Source organism: Halyomorpha halys, unplaced genomic scaffold (assembly GCF_000696795.3).
Source record: "Halyomorpha halys isolate HHAL.00 unplaced genomic scaffold, Hhal_1.1 Scaffold106.1, whole genome shotgun sequence".
NCBI classification, from domain to species: Eukaryota; Metazoa; Arthropoda; class Insecta; order Hemiptera; family Pentatomidae; genus Halyomorpha; species Halyomorpha halys.
Window position 1 is genome coordinate 1,457,138 of NW_027111449.1, and position 17,105 is coordinate 1,474,242.

Below are 17,105 nucleotides of genomic sequence, written 5' to 3' on the forward strand. Positions count from 1 at the left end.
TATAATATATATATGTACAAGTTATTATTTATTTATCCTATAAAAATGGTGAGGGACCTTTATAAGTCGATGTTATTCAAATTTTCAATTATCTTTTAGGCTTGAAATTTCAATGACCTTTTCATTTCGTTTTCAATTTCAATCGCAAAACATATAATTCACGATATGAAATATTTTCTATGTAATATTTTATCCCATTTTATATTAATTCTAAGAAGGTTAAAAGCCAAAATAAATAAAACCATAGAGAGGTGATTCACAACACAATAATTATGCCATGTTAAATTAACACTCCTTCAAAAGTAATAAAATAAAATTAATATTTCAATTTACAAAATCAAAAACGTAGTTGGGCGCAGTTGAAATCTATTTTAGTATTTTACTTGGAGTCTTAATTATTAAAAAAAAAATTATTTTAGACCTGCCAGATGACCGCAACGCTGACCATCTTCTTATATATCAATTTTTACGGTCAACTATATATACATATATAAAATAAAAATAGTTTTTACTGTCTATGAGCCAGTGTACGCTATTTCCATGAATTTTGCAATGAATGCTTTGATGAAAATCTGTGTACATGTATTGAACTTGAAATAAATATCTGTTGGGAGGGAAACAAGGAGAAAGTTTTAAAAAAACTTAGTTGTTTTGAAAATATTGTTTTCACCCGATACTTTGCATTTTGATTCGTTGTTTTTTTTTTCATATGTTTACATTAATTTCCTTCTCATTTTCCTTGTTTAAAACATGAAGGCGGCCCCTTGAAGGGACCTCATAATGAGACCCACCCTTGAGGAGGCTAAAGATAGTAATTAAAAGAAATAGCGCTGTACCGTAGGCTACAATCTGGGGAGTAGGCGTACCATCTTCTTTTATGGAATGTCCCGCTGAGTCACTCGCCTACGTGACGAGGGTTCGGTATAGAGGTCTCTACTGCTCTAAATAAATCAGGGCTAAACGAGTGTTGATTGGTCGAACCTCTTACCTATGCTCTCCATTCCTTGGCATCTTAATGCGCATCTTCGCAAAGTTACAACATATTATGAAACGAAAATAAGGATGTTTTTGAGAATCATGAATCACCTACTTTACTGAAATCCTCATTATGTTTTCTAAATTTTTGGTGAATAAAAAATCATTTAGAAAGATCAATAATATTTTTTTCTTATTCTTCAGAAAAATACAAATTCGATTAGCATATAATAACCATGAAAAATTTATAATTTTTGAGCCAAGCGCCAAAAATGCTTAATTTTGTCAATAACATTTTTTTTACCTAAGAAGTCAGGCCAACCTATAATCTTCCCGGGAAAATCCTGAACACTTAGCCGTATTTGATTTGAAAAGTAAGAAGCATTTTAAAGAGGTACTTTTCTTTGTTTTTGAATAGCAAAATCATGAATTACTTTATTTTATAGTATATTTGTTTAAATACCTCAGTTTCCATCAACGTCAGTGATAGTCTGTCCAATTTCTCTTGAAGCAATCGTTCTCCTTCTTGATTCTTGATTCGGTTTAATTTATCGATGAGAGGAGTAAAGGGACTTTATGGACCGCGAGGCCAAGGATTCTGTGGGCCCACAGGGTAAAGATGGCCCTGAATTTTAAAAACTATCACTAATATTTCTTATGAAATTCCGCATAAAGATTAAGGAATATTTTCCAAAGTCAAAGATGTCCTGATTTCCATTATAAAAAAAAACCAGTTATTTTCCTAATTAACATGATGTTTATGAGTAGGAACTATTTTATTTAGCTTGGAAACAGTCGTTATTTTTCCCAATAAAATCATGAGCTCTTTCTATGTGATGTACATTGATCATAGTTGCTTCAGACATGGTAGCTTCCAGCAGAAGTTCAAAGTTGAAAGGTAGATAACGAAAAGCAGTAAAGATTCGGTCCTGAAATAGTCGAACCCCAGAGGCACCTCAGAGCCCCAGGACAGCTGCGTCCGGTCCCGGTGTTAGCTATTAGGGTTCTTCGGAACACGTGCTCTAGCCATCACGTGTACCAGCTAACACGCGTATATATAGTCCCCAAGGTGTTTACGGTCTTCTACAGGAATAGGGCTCTTGTCGGAGTGTGTATTTATATATAATATTTAGGACTATTTTAGGGCGAGCGCCAGGAATAGTTTTAGGGACTTCGGGCCGTTCCTCTGCTCGCTTTGTACTTCCTGTATCTTCGTAGGAAACACTCGGATCTGCTGCGTCTGTCATCGACCTTTAAAGTCAATTTGAAAGAAACTAACATTGAAAGAGAATAAAATTTAACGATAGGTTTGAAATTATAGGTCTAATTTAGATAATTAGCTTTTTCTAAACCAGTGACTGCGATTATTCTTTAATAATATAGTGTTTATCCTTATTAAACAAAAGAGCTATCTCGATTTTCTTGAATATAGATTAACATGAAATCCTCTTACAAGATCGAAATGACATGAAACAGCTCATGTTTCCTTTTAGATTAACAGTAACTGAAATCTACAATCGAAACCACGTTTAACATCGAGTCAAGCGTCCCCATGAATCCATTCATTGCAATAAAAAAAAAATCAATTTTCAGTTATAAAACTATTTGTAGCGATTTCTTTATTCCAATTATTTTACACTTGGCCCGAGATAGATAGGTACCCATCCTTTTGCCATAACCTAAAGCTCACGGAATCCCAACATGTTGAAGATATAAACTGGAGCATTTATTGTGAAGGTATACTGGACTAGATATACTCAAATTGAAAGTTTTATTTACCTGCAGTGCATATACTAAGGCATACCTAGTTAGCTTGGCACACTTTACATCGTTCGCTGAAACACTTAATTAATTAAGTTCCAAGCAAGCGACAAAACTAGTTGGTATTTAATATTTTAAATCAGTGTGGTTATGTATTGTAAAAAAAAATAGGATTTACAGCAGAACTCTGTCACTTAGATTATATTTTCCTTCCCACCATCCATTTTTGTTTATGAAAAATAGATTTGATTGTTTTACTAATGCTCTTAAAAAACACAAAAACTATGGAAGTGGGTGAGAAAAAAAGTAAAGACCTTCAAAAGGCACTTCTGTATTACCTAATGAATTCATTTAAACATTTCCATCTCTATGATTCAATTTGGAGAGGCTGTGAAGGTGAACAAAAAAAAATTTAAATGAGTAAATTTTTACAGATATAAAAATGATAGAATAGGCATTTCTTTGTCACAAACCCAATTCACATCGAAATTTGTGAGGTTTTGGTAGTCAGCGATTTCTATTTTTTTTGTTTAACTATAAAACGGAGCTGGAAATAAGTGAAGCTAAAGTAATATGTAAAAGATTAAAAAAGAAATTTTTTGGATGGTTTTTATTGAAGGTGGATCCATTTCTGTACCACCAATCCAAGCCACATATAAGTTTTGAATCCTTTAACTCAATATGCAGAGAGATTTAGAGGTACGCACAACCTTTAAAGTCGCCATGTTAATAAAAATATCACTCCCTAGACAACTCCCACATACCGAATAGTGCCTTATTTGATCCTTGGGGGCCACTGAAGGATTTAAAACTATATAGCATATGTGTTGTTATCGATATAGTAAAAACTCAATTAATCTCAATTTCGATTTATTATAAGAAATTTATTTTCGCGTTACCTCAAACATATTCTCCGAGCACATTACAGAGACAATTTTCATATGATGTTTTCGAGTTATTGGTGTTATATTAAGTTTTTTACCTAAAATTTTATAATAATATTATTCTTTATGGTAATGTATAAGATTTAACGTTTTAAAATTATATTTCAATAACGAGAAAAGTATCTAAAAGCTAGCTAAATAAACTATCTGTAGAAATTGTTTATTTTTTATAAACAAAAAAATCAGGGTTGTGATAAGTTAAGTTAGCACACACCTGAATCATATAAGGCGGTTACCGCTCCGGTATGTCCCTTTCAGAGTTTGCCAAGACACCACAAGCCCTACTCATTGCATTGCAATAGCCGACATTACTAGGTCAAGATCCGTACACGTGCCGCAAAGACGAGAGACCAACGTGAACAATAGTTCCGCTGCCGTAAACAAACTTGGGGTCGCCAATCAACTATTTACATATGCATGTGATTGTGGTGACGATCGCGGCGGGGAGTCGGATTCTACTTTATTCCACGACACTTCCGGTTGCCAAGATGTTGACCTACTAGTTAAAAATAATATTAACGGTAAGCCAACTTTTAGAAGTTCCTTTTCGCAGCTCCCACCCGCACCACGACCGTACGGAACCTTCAATATCCAATCATATAACAAATTATTCCCTTATTTGTTCGCTTTTCATTGACGAATCAATGACGATACCTGATATGATAAACCTGTATGTATGGATCTGATGTCAGTAATACCACTCATTCACATATTTATTAATCTTTATCTCAAAAACGATAATATCTATGAATCAGAAATTATTAATGGTGGTTCTCCTTATGGTGTATACGTACTCAAACTCAAAGTGGCTTAAAAAAAAGTTTTTCTGAAATAAAAAAAAAATTTCAAATAACTCGAAAATATACATTAGGAAGATTATAACCATTTTTGACTTTAAAAGATAATTAAGGTTCATACGAGATAAATATCTATATCGGACCAGTACTTACTAGCAAAGATGGAATCCCGTTGCATATTTAGCTTCTTGATGTATATAAGAACATTTTCCACTCACTTCATAACTTAACCTATGAACCTGAAATTACACTTGGTACATTTTAGCATCTAATTCCAAGTTATATCGATGAAAAATTTATTATTAATTGTTTAATATTTTTACGAAGGTTTTTTCTATTAAAAAATAGATGTTAATAAATAAAAAAATAAATGTTTTCGGATTAAACAAACAATTAATTAAATATTATGTTAAGAGAGACTGTGGTTAACCGGTGACAGTGATTAAAACCGTCCTTAATGTGTGACCTCCCACTTGTTTGTTATAAAACTACAATAATTACAATCGATCTGATTTACGATGGGTCCATCTATTCTCTTCTTTTTAGCGTAACAATTCATAAAATTTTTATCTTCTCATTTCACTCATAAGTGTGCTGTTTAAAATTTAAATGAAAGGGAATAATTTGAATTAATAGTACGTATAAGAAATTTCTCTTCGTTTGGAATATTTAGTTCTCTGATAATAAAAGAGATAAAACTTAAAATTTTGGTAATATAGACATACTTGATAACATATAAGAGTCATTCTCCAAAATTCGAACCTATTTAGGTACCAAATTTCTCCAAAAAATTAAACTCGATTGTTTCCATTTTGAAAACTTGTATTAGCTTCAGGAAATTCTGTTCGACAACTTTAAACAGGCACACACTAACTTAGTTTTCTTGAAATTGATGCATAAAAAAAAGTATGTGCTTAGGAAATCTATTTTTGAGTACACAAAATATTGGTTTAATAATATTGGCCTAGTAGGTAATCATTACACACCTACAAAATATTAATTTTGAAAAATGCAAATACCATTTTTGTAAATTTTCTTTGACTGACACTGTGGGATATTTTTTTAAAAATTTTATTTCTAGCTCAAATAGGAAGGGTCCCTTTTAAACACGAAAATAAAAATATTTTTTTGTTTTTATAATAATATATATTGGTAGAAAATTAACCATTTGTCCCTCCCCTCGCTTCCGAGCCCCACAAGAATTTTCCTGGGGTTTGAGAGTGACCGCCTAGGAGCAGACAAATCAACCATGTTTAATTTATGCACGTAAGAAAAACTTCACAAAATAAGTTTACTATGTATTTAAAAAGGTCCTGAACTACTAACCTACGCAACTGTATAATATTCAAAATTTAAGTCTCACCTGTATTGAAGATTAGGGAATGACCACAAAAATACTCAAACACTTTACACATAGTTTTATATTTTTAAAGTAACTAAAGAAGTTAGTTAAGAAGACAAACAAGACTATGTGTTTCCTGTGTTTTATGGTCACCTTTCAGAACGAAATTTCTCTTTATGTATATTAACAGGCATTTTAATAACGTGCATGGGAGTGACCGAATACCCGTGTGACAGAGGTAAAACATGTTATGGTGATTGATGTGTCTGGCTTAAAGTTCAAATTATATTTTATAAATTAAATAATAATTAAAGGATGCTGAATTATATGACAGTTTTTTTAGGTTTACTTTGAAACTGGTGCCGTTGACGATTTAAGTCAGAAATTCCTCAACTTTTTGCTCAAAACTAGCTTTTTACATTTTATAATTACATAACTATTAATTATTGAAACTCGAAAGGAATAAAAAGTGTAAGCCAAGGGAATGATAACAGAAAAAAGTCATTCTCATTGAGTTTATCAATTTTAAACAGCTCTACAACTGAAATAGCATCGAAATTATAGAATGGCCTATAATTTGTTATTATATTAAAAATAAGTAAAAAAAAAAAAAAATTAAATTTATTTAAGTCCTTTTTTAATATATCCCAGAAACATAAAGACAGAGGATGGAATAGTGTGGCATAACTATACCTGTGTCCTATCTTCCTTTATCTGCCTGCTGCGGGCTTGCACCTGTCTCTTTTTTACCGACATCTAGTGAGCGGAAAGGTAAATATCTCCCTGTTGAATAAAATTCTTTATTGGAAAAAAATCTTGAGCTCCTGAGTCCTTTCATTAAGGTGGTGTAATCCTCTCATGTTATAAACCTAGAAGAAAACTGATTTAATTATTTAATTAAAAACAGAAATGGTGGAGAAGAGGTAAAAATTGAGGAAAGCATTTCAAAATCAAATTTGCAACTCTCTAACTCAAATAGGAAGCACCTTTTGATGCGCAAAGCCACCAAAAACGCATAGATAGCTCATATGTGATATTAAACATAACAGGTAACCTTAAAATACCAAAGGTAGTAAAAGGTAAGACACAACACGAATTACTTTTCTTTTTTCACTGTAATGCACTTATTAATTCACTTTTATTTCTGTTTTAGAGGGTTCGTAAAAAAAACAACAAAAAAAACGTGAAAAGTCAAAAACGAGTTTGAGAGCCCAAAAGGGACTTCTCTAACACCAACTTAAATAACTTAAAAAATTGCATTTAATTATTGAACAAAATTAAGAGTCAGAAATTAGGTCTATGAGCAGTTTTAGGTTAGTGAAAATTGTCTAATAATAGTGGAACTTCCAAATAGAAAAATCCTCAACATTTACAAGAGCTTCCTAATTTTCTTGATTTTTTAATAAAAATATCATGTACTGCTTCTTTTAAGTCGATTTATTTAACTACATCACTTTATTTTGACATGAGTGATAAACTTTATTTCTGGGCCGTTGGAGTTTAGGGACCTATTAGGATCGTGGTTCTGGTTACTAACTTTAAAATGAAAAGTATTTTTCTGATAATAAGAACATGGGCACATTTCTATCTTATTTAGGTAATATCGGATCGAATAAAATGACGGTTGGTATGTCACTATTTTCAGGCCGTAAGACTAAATATGACACTAACAGTTACTATATTCACTATACATTTTCTGTTCCTCCAATATATGGAATCAGATTATCTGTGTTTGTTCCATGGGCGTAACCTTCGATATCGTTAGTTATGTTATGATAATTTAGGATTATAACTATGACTCAACTGGACTATCTTATAACTTTGTAGAATTAGATATGTTTATTTTGACCAGAAGTTAAGTCTCACTGATCTTAGGCTGTTATTGAGTATCATTCAAAATGAAGATTTTTTAAAGATCAATACATAAATTATTATCGAGATAACTATTCCTTACAAGTATAGCTTCCTTATAAGTTAAGCTTATGTATATTTTTATATCGTTGCTTCTTCCTCTGTTACTGAAGGGTCTTATGTCATCGTCCTTCCTTATAAGTTTCTATTTTAGTCGCCGGGGATCGAACCCATTTCGATCCTCCTTGGGGACCCCTTGATCTATTTGATGTCACTTCCTCGCTAGCCGCAGACAGCGCCACTAATTTTAGACGCCGCCTGATGACGTAGCGGCGGTAATTATTTAAAAAGCCCGCCACCGTCTGGTCGGTGTAAAAATAGTTACGGGGCGGGAAAATGGGTCGCTGTCGTCTCCACGTGTCATACCCGGTCTGGGACACGTGTCGAAGATGTTCTTAAGTATACTGTTCAGCAACTTCTTGTTCTGTACCTTTGTCTTTTGTCTTTGTGTGCCTTCCAAGAATGATTTCTAATTGTCAGTCTCAGTTTTTCTTGTTATTTTTCCAAATCTGTAAAAAAAAATACAATTGAGAACAAATTTTTTTTTTATTCTAATGGATACAAATATAAAATTCAAACCAGGTATATACAATTCATAGAAATTAATTGTATTCAAAATTTGGTGTTTATTAATTTTCTTGGAATTATATAAAATATAAAATATTATAAAAAATTAATAATTAAATAAATAAAAAATAATAATAATAACTATTAAAACATTTTTTTTTTCAATCCAATATTACTTTTCAATATTTTTGTTTAGGCACCAGGTGATTTTTAAAAGAATCATTGAGACTAAATTTTAATTCTCAGGCTGAAATGGAACCTAATTAAATTTGATTCAAATTCAATCCCAAGACTTATCATATTGAAAAAATTGTTTTGACGATATTTATCAAAATAATAGTCGACCTTTTTTGGAAAAATAGCTAATTTTGGATGGTTGTTATAATAAGACTAGCTATTCTACCATGCTTATAGTTTTGTAGCTATTCAGTAAAAATTGAAAAAAAACCGCAAATATTTCTCTTAAAATCTAAAACCCCGTTCTGGTTTCTGCCAGAACAAGCGTTATCTAGTAAAAGGACGATAATTTCATTTTCTAGTTTCAAATGCCAGTAATTGTAATTATTTTTTGTCCTATACTATCTTGTATTACTTTATGTTTTTTAAAAATTATTTTGAACGTAAATATTAAAAAATTGGGCCCCTAGCACTCAGATTTAAAATCCTATTTATTCTTAATAAATTTATTTCGACATTTTTAAAAATATTTTCTCGGATTATATCACAAAAAGTATAGACAATTTTTAGTAAATAAGTTCTATATCTTTCCAATCAAGGAGTAAAATCTTGTCTTACTTCGGAATTCCTAGAATTTATATCATTTTTTCCTCCTATAGTCCATATTTCTCAGTTATCCGGAATATTTAAAACCAGTTATTATATCTGCTTGAAAGGAAACTCTCCCCCAGTGAGATAAGTTTAGAGGGAAAGTATTTTCCCAACTTATTTTTTCCAGAAGGTTGTGGATGAATAATTCACCTTTCCCCCTTCCGCTAGCTGAGGACGAGGATTCCGTCGCTTCAGTTCTCCATTTCCAATACCTCACTGAAAAAAAGTACTAAAGCCATCTAAAATCTTTTATAGTTTTTCTTTAAATTTACTTTAATGGAATCTATTTATTTTTTTTTTTTAAATATTGTCAACTTTGCCCTTTATATAAAATATTGAAAAAAATATTAATATGCAATTGTCTCTTTTCGTATACAATTACTGTATAGTGTATGTTAGCTGGAATGGAAGTCCATATTCTGGGATGGATTATTTTTAGTCATATCAATTGATTGAATGAGGTAGAAGTTGTTTTCAAAATAAATCTTAAAAAATGATAATTTAGCCGAAGCGATTTAAGACAGAAATCGTGTTCGTAACTAAATAAAATATTGTCTAATTGAAACAGAAAGAATCCTTAATTTTAAATTATTCTTTTTATAAATCCAGGCGTGTGCAGTATCCTTTGTTAATGGGTGCGCGTACTATTGTGCCGGGGGTTCCTTCCAAATTTTCCGGTCGGATGAATCTGGAAAATGTTTTTAAGAATCTGCTGTGTAATATTTATTTTATAAAATGTTTGTGTTAAAATTAAACTAAAACAGAAATCTTGGGTTAAAAAAAGTTAATTTGATTTTTTTTTAAATTTTATCCGGAGCAATATATTTTTTTAAATTTTATTTCGAACAATATATATAATAATATTATTGGATTCAGATCAAGGTTCTTCCAATGAACAAATGTATTAGCAAAAATATCCATTTTATTAATTAACTTTAATTAAGATAAACTATTTATAAAGTAATGTAATGTACAAGGGTGCATATAGATACTATAAACAAATCATATAAAAAAATAATAATACACTAGCTCGACTTACACTCACACCCAATGGCAACTGGATATACACACTGCGTTTCCCTACTATCAATTACTCGAAAAATTATTAACCAACAATGCTGTAAGTGTAATAAAACGGCTTTTTTACACTTAATGTCTAATCTTTTGTGATTTTCGGTAACGCGTCGTTCAACAAAGAGGTAGGCCGGCTGAAGCAAATGCAGGCAATTTGTTAAAGATATACCAATGAATTCGACACAAGTGAGCATTTTACTTTTATTTTCTCTTCCGTAGTAACCCTATGGAATGGTCTTAATGCATCTTTCTAATCACATGCTATAAATTGTCGTATTATCTGTATAACAATGATCTATTCAATTTTGAGTATTAATTCAGAAGTATAAAATAACACTAAAATTACTTTAAAACACAAAGGAGAAAATGTTCTAAAAAAATAAGTTGGAATAATTGAAAGTATACAAAGACAATTGAAAGTATACAAAGAACATAGAAAAATGTGTGCTTTGTTCTTCTAAATTCTTTCGGTTTGAAAGTGTTCTTGTCTAATATATAATTTAACTCTTTTTGGATTTTTTGGCAGTATAGGCTGATTGATGTAGCAAATTTTAGCAGCTGCTTTCTGTATTTAGAAAATAGAATTTTTTCGGAATCTGGGAATAGTGTGGATGACAGCATTTAGAAGTAATTATAGGTTGCATGAAACTAAGTTTTTTATCATCCAGAAAACATAACTGAGTAATTTAATTTGGTATTTAACTCAGGGATTGTTTTAAAAAGAAAGAAATACTTGCCCGCGGGACGAGTGAACTTGGACCGTATTTAAATATCCTAGCCTTGAGCATGTGTTAAAAACCCGAGAAGATTTAACTGACGACAGAGTTAAATAGCAGCTGAGCTAACAGGGTTCGGCTGGCCCTGCCGTATCCCGGTTCGTCAAATCCCTTCGATGACGTTCCAATGTCGAAAACAGGGTATTGATCATTCGACGTAAAGTCATTACGTATAAGATATTGTAACAAATATTATCCTGGGAGTAATAACATTTGCAATTCCACTGCTGTATTTTATTTTGTCATTAAATTTTTTGTTTTCAAGAAATTTTCTCCAACTGGTAAAATATCCAATAAGAGGTGGTAAATAGTTACAAAGAGTTAGAATTTATAAAATACTTAAATAAAGAAAAAATAAAATAAACTAATATTGCTACATACGGATCAATATTTGTTTACAATTAAAAATAGATTATCTCTGTAGAAGAAATATTTACAAAGATTAATATTAAAAAATTATGATATATTATTGTAACTTTATCACTATTAGATGAAAACAAATTAACGCTCAAGGAACCTACAGTGTGACCAGGTATGCACAAATCCTTAGATACTAATTGGTCTGTGGTAACATTTCGCTCAAACCGTCGATTCGTAATAGATTCAAATATATTACTAACATATTAATGTTTGTGCATACGAACATTTTAAAGCATTAATTTATTAAACTAATAGATAAGTCTATACTCCACCATGAAATAAGTCTTGCTGATTTACAGTTCGCAATTGATTATAATGTTTTTCACTGAATACTAAAATATTCAGCAATACTAAAAAGGACTTAACCGTTATTATCATGAATAAAAATTCTAGAGTGTCCACATTGGAATCCGTTCTTGTACATGAACGCAAGAATCAAAACGCTGGGTGCAACACAAAAAAAGACCATAATGGTCCTAACTACCCCGATATATTTATGACATTGACATTGTTCACCGATATCAATGTCTCTATTTTACATTCAATATCCCATCTATATTGAGAACACCTGAGACGTCTGATGTATGGCGTGAAAGCTGCCATACGTTTGTCATTCTATTCAATGATAACACTTAACTGTATTCCGTATGTTTGATTGTTGTTTAGTCTGACTTAGAGAAAACCAAACTTACGGAATATAGATGAATGTCCTTATTGAACTTGCATAGTCCAATTAGTACACTCAATTATACTTCCTTTATTTGATTGATCTTTGCCCGATTTAGTGATCATCGCTGTCGCCCACTTAGGCACGTCCTAAAACTCGTTCCACTCTGCGCCTCTCGGACTTCCAAGTCCCTATCCTTCAGTCACATCATAGTATTGGTATCAACTTTGGAGTCGAAATCCATATTGGTAGTATGAAATGGTTGGATACGATATGACTATTATCGGGACAATGGAGAAGTCCCCTGAGCCGACGGGAAGAGACCTAACTAGAGCTAAAATTAGAAATAGGGCAGCGACGAGTGCATGGCAACGGCTATTATTAGGGGCAGCCTAATTGCACTAACCGCTCTAGGCTTCTCTGTCGCTTCTCTAGCATTGTTCACTCATCGTCCAATATGTTAAAGTAATTATTGTATCGTGTTTTTGTTATTACGTTATACTATGATCTTCATTGGGTTAAGAATAGAGTTGTTAAAATTATTTATTGTATAATAAACACTTCGTTGAATGCAAAAGTAATGTAAGTCAAAACTGGTAGTTGAGTCTTTTCAAAAGCATTTATATGCTTCAGGAAACGAAGCATTTCCTCCTTTTCCCCCATGTCTTCTCTTATCAGCGAATTCGAACCTGAGTCCAGTTCCTTCATACCTACTAGATCACCCGCTCCTACATGGATATATTTTTGGATCTTGAGGATCAGTCAATAATTTTAGTATATGTAAAGCGAGTACAAATGACTAGAAATATATTATGTATACTTTAGACGAACTAAAGTATACATAATATATTTCTTGTATTATTTACGTATTAAATAATAATTCTATTACTCTTAATGAAGGGTACGAAAAAAAGAAAAGAAATTAGTCAATAAAACAACTCAATTGTTGCGACGTCATGCCTACAACGATAAAAAAAAACCAGTTTTTTAGAACAATGAATTTCTTTAACATTTTATTACAAAGCTACAATCCGTCATATCTGTTTTGTATTTTGTTTATTAATATTTAGTACATCTGATTTTTTATGATAGCCCTATGCTCATATTTTTCTATTGTAATTAATTCTTTTAGATTTTGCTTGAAGTTGTTTATTCCCCGATGTATGATTTTAGGTGTATCAAATTTAAAACTATGTCCTGTTTGTCTGAAATGTGTAGTGAGAGCGGTTTGGTCAGATTTTTCGTAATAAACCTACAACTATATTTTTTGTCAGGTAGTCCATTCGAATTTGTTTCTATCTTAGAGTAGTGAACTTCGAAATAGCCTTTCACTTACCAATTGTCTCAAACCGGAAATTAACCTATCTTCGTGACACGTGTCCGCTAAGCCTTTAAGTAGTTGATAGGCAGTAGTGTTCTCTCAGAGTTTAAATTGTAAAAACATAAATAATATTTGAATGAAACTTCCTTTGAAATGGCTAACTGACGAAATACACTATTCCCAATCCGTGGACTAAATAATAGAGTTAGGATTCCTAAAACTAATCCGGTTGAAGGACTGTAGAACAATGAAATTTATAGTAGGTATCTTCGCAGGCATCAAAATTCATTTATGAATTAGCTGCCCCAACCATGTTCTTCCTCTGTATCGCCCTTACATCTTTACGGCGGATCTACTTTACAGCCGTCAATTATTCAGTCCGCCATCATTATCCGCCGACCAGTAGGATGTATCTGCTATATAGATGCAAGTCTATATTATACCGAAGGGTTGAAATGATATGATAGTTTTTTAACTATTACTTTTAAATAGATAAATCCTAATAATTTCCAGCAAAACCCTCCTTTTTTTCTGGAAAAACTCAAAACAAAACAGAAGTTGGATCATGCTTGCATATACATTCTAACCTGTATAAAATAAAAATTACCTTGAAACGATCGAGGACCCCGTTTAATGTCCGCCATTGCAGTCAAGACTGAAACAGAAGGTTTCAGTGATTGGCTTGAACTCTTTCCATACTCCTGGTCCATCATATCCTGGTCATTCACCTTTTTGGCTTCACTTTTCCATTCAGCTTACCGCCTCCATTCTACTGCTTCCTCTAAGGGTCCATTTAACTCCAGGTTACTCTCTATTGTCAAAATATATTTTTGTTCCATCAAGTCGATCAACTAAGTAAGTACTGTGTTAATATATTTGGAGGATAACTTACTCCGTGATACGGTCAAATACAGTATACAAAATAGTAAAAGAAACCATTAATTAGGAACCAATGTTATGGGCCGCGATCATGTTCATGAGGAAAGCAAAAGCCATGAAATAAATATTTTAGAGTCCTATGAAGGTTTTCAACGCTAGTCGAAACGTTTTGAGTTGTTGCTTTCTAATAAATGTTTGTTTTATTTCATTAATGTAGGCATTTTTGGAAAATTCACGTTTCTTAACTATAGAAGAGTTTTTTTAAATTATCTTTTGCATTTGTTTAATAGCTTAGAGCATAAATATGACAATTTAGAAGACACTATTTGATGCAAAATGCTTCTTCGCTTTATTATTAAGCTATTTATTGTTTTAATTTGTCTTCACCATATTTCCAATAATATAATATAATATTAGGTAAATATTTACCTTTAATTATGAAATGTGATCTACAAATAACATTAAATAAAAATCGTAGAATTTTTTTGACCTGCTCTATTGTAGAATTTACGTCATGTGGCTATATGATATTCTTGCACTGAGCACTTTTTCTTTTGTACGTTCCTAAAACAAATAAAATAAAATATTATTTTGGTTCCTAGTAATGTTTTACCTCGTGTTCAAAAATATTAAATATATTACTGATTTTTTTATACATTGATCTTATATTTGATGAAGATCGACATAGTAGAAATAAATCTAACAGTTTCGCAAATTTGTTTTTCTCGTCTTTTGACGATGGAAGCAAGATCTTTCTCGGAAAGTCTTCGGAGATACCACATCAGCAAATACTCTAGACTGCTGAAAACCCCCCTAGCCAGTAGGTAACTCTCTTTTTCTTATTTTAGTTTCAGTTATTAATTTCTCTATCGATTGTATCGATACCTTGCTCTTATTCGGAATATTAAAGAACTTAACGTTATAGTAATCGATATCTTAGCGATCTTCGACAGAAATGCATTTTGTTATAAAATGTTCTCTTAATAAGGTTTCGGTTCTTTCTGTCTTTTAAACTGTATATATTCTGTACTAAAAAATCACAATTTTTGGTTTTCAAAACCCTTCGCCGTTGTTCTTCCATCACTCTTTCTGATCCGTTGGGAGCATACGTTTAGTACGTTGATTAAACTATGTGTCTGTTTATGATGTAAGCAATATTTATCTAAATTTAGCAATTTTTTTATCATTTAAAAAGTTAGTTCGACGATCCTGTTTCGTAAGTTTGTTACCTTGGTGTAAGATCACTTTTGATGACCTTTTATACGACCTTTTCTCGTTCCTGGAATAAACTTCAACCAGAGTTCGAATTCCTCCCGTCTTTGCCAGTAACTAACTTGGCTAATCTTGAAAGTTAAATGGCCTTCTCTAAGTTGTTTCTTAAGAGTCTCTGTTCACAGTGTTTAAATGGTTATTTTCCTTAAGATTACCCCTAAACCGTTCTTGTTATGTTTGTGTATAATACAGCTCATCTGAACATAAAAATTAACTTGTTGGCTTATACAATGCCAAAGATCAAATACTTCTATCTACTTAAGCAGTGTAAATAATTTATTAATCCATTCTCCATTTGGGAAAAAAACAAGATAAATGAAATGTTGTAAATATTCATTGGAATATTTTTTTTGTGAATTCTAAGTGAATAAACAATTTAATAAAATATTTTGAACCTGAAAAGTACGTTTAACAAAATATCATGACTGACTGAAGTGATCAAATTCTCCTGATTTTTATATCATTCATATTTTACTGTCACAGCAATCAGATAATAAAAATTCGTATCTTAATACTTTTCTAATGGATCGTATTTATCCTCAAGATGTGTTTATTTTGAATGAAATATGAAGACATTTTTCATGTCTTCAAAATATGTTTTATTATATTAATACTATATATGCTTTGACTCACAGTCTGCATTATTTGTTCCAGAATTCAAGAGGTTCTCAAGTTCTGCAGAAGGCACGCGGAAGAACACCTCCAGCTGGAGCAGCCTTAGTGAAGAGTGCCTCCATTACTTTCTCAGTCTAGTTATGATGTACCATATTTGTGACCAGTAATGATCTTGTCTTTTTGGTAAGTAATTCATATTTATCTATATGTGTGTTTGATGAAATTAATTTAATTATAACTTAACGTTACTTTAATTATTATGGCAATAGTGATATACAGCATCTGTAAATTAGGAGTATAGACTGAGATTATTTTCGAAGCTGTGCATTTAATTGATGAGTAGACACAACATCAAAGATGCTCCGGGGACGATTTACACACAGTTAAATCAATTTTACACAATTCGACTTAACTAGCTTTTCACAACCCCCACAGGACTAATCTCTAAGTCCAAATGGTTATATTTTTTAAAAGATGGTCTGGCAGGAGAATCTATTTTCCATCCTTGCTAACTTGTAAATAGTAACTGTAAATTTTTGAGCTCCTAATTCTATCGCTAACATTTTAAAATGTATTTACTAATTCAAATTTTAGTGCTAAAGTATCACGAGGTAAAATAATATCTATCAAAAACTGTGTAATAATAATTCTAGTAAAAATTTAAAAATGGGCTTGGCTAGTTTGGGAATTTGGGAATGGGAATATGAGAACAAGAAGTGGGCTAACCTACAATGTTTCTTAGACAACGATTGTATTTAATTTTTAGTGAAAATATAATTATATTAATAGCTCTTGATACTATATATTAATTGGAATATTTGAAATATACATGGAATTTTGTTGTTTATTTATTTTTTATAAATTTATTTATTCAAACTTCCGCAGCCTTGGGCAGTAGTAATAGGTAATAGGGCAATAAGTAATAAATGATCACATTCATACCAAAATTAAAAAAT

General features: G+C 31.5%; 2 long non-coding RNA genes across 3 annotated transcripts in view; one reads left to right on the forward strand and one right to left on the reverse strand.

Annotated features, from left to right (window-relative positions):
• Nucleotides 1–17,105, forward strand: part of LOC136796261 (uncharacterized) — an 84,119-nt gene that overhangs the window by 44,013 nt on the left and 23,001 nt on the right. The window contains exon 3 of the long non-coding RNA XR_010843946.1: nucleotides 16,189–16,332. This is a non-coding gene — a long non-coding RNA (uncharacterized lncRNA). The remainder of the gene's footprint in view (nucleotides 1–16,188; nucleotides 16,333–17,105) is intronic.
• On the reverse strand, nucleotides 6,394–10,264 carry LOC106677656 (uncharacterized). Of its 2 annotated transcripts, none has more exons than XR_001342634.2 (3): nucleotides 10,165–10,264; nucleotides 8,161–8,239; nucleotides 6,394–6,688 (listed from the first exon to the last, which is right to left on the reverse strand). It is a non-coding gene; the product is annotated as an uncharacterized lncRNA (long non-coding RNA). The 2 variants fall into 2 exon arrangements; XR_001342635.2 differs by having other exon boundaries at nucleotides 7,774–8,239.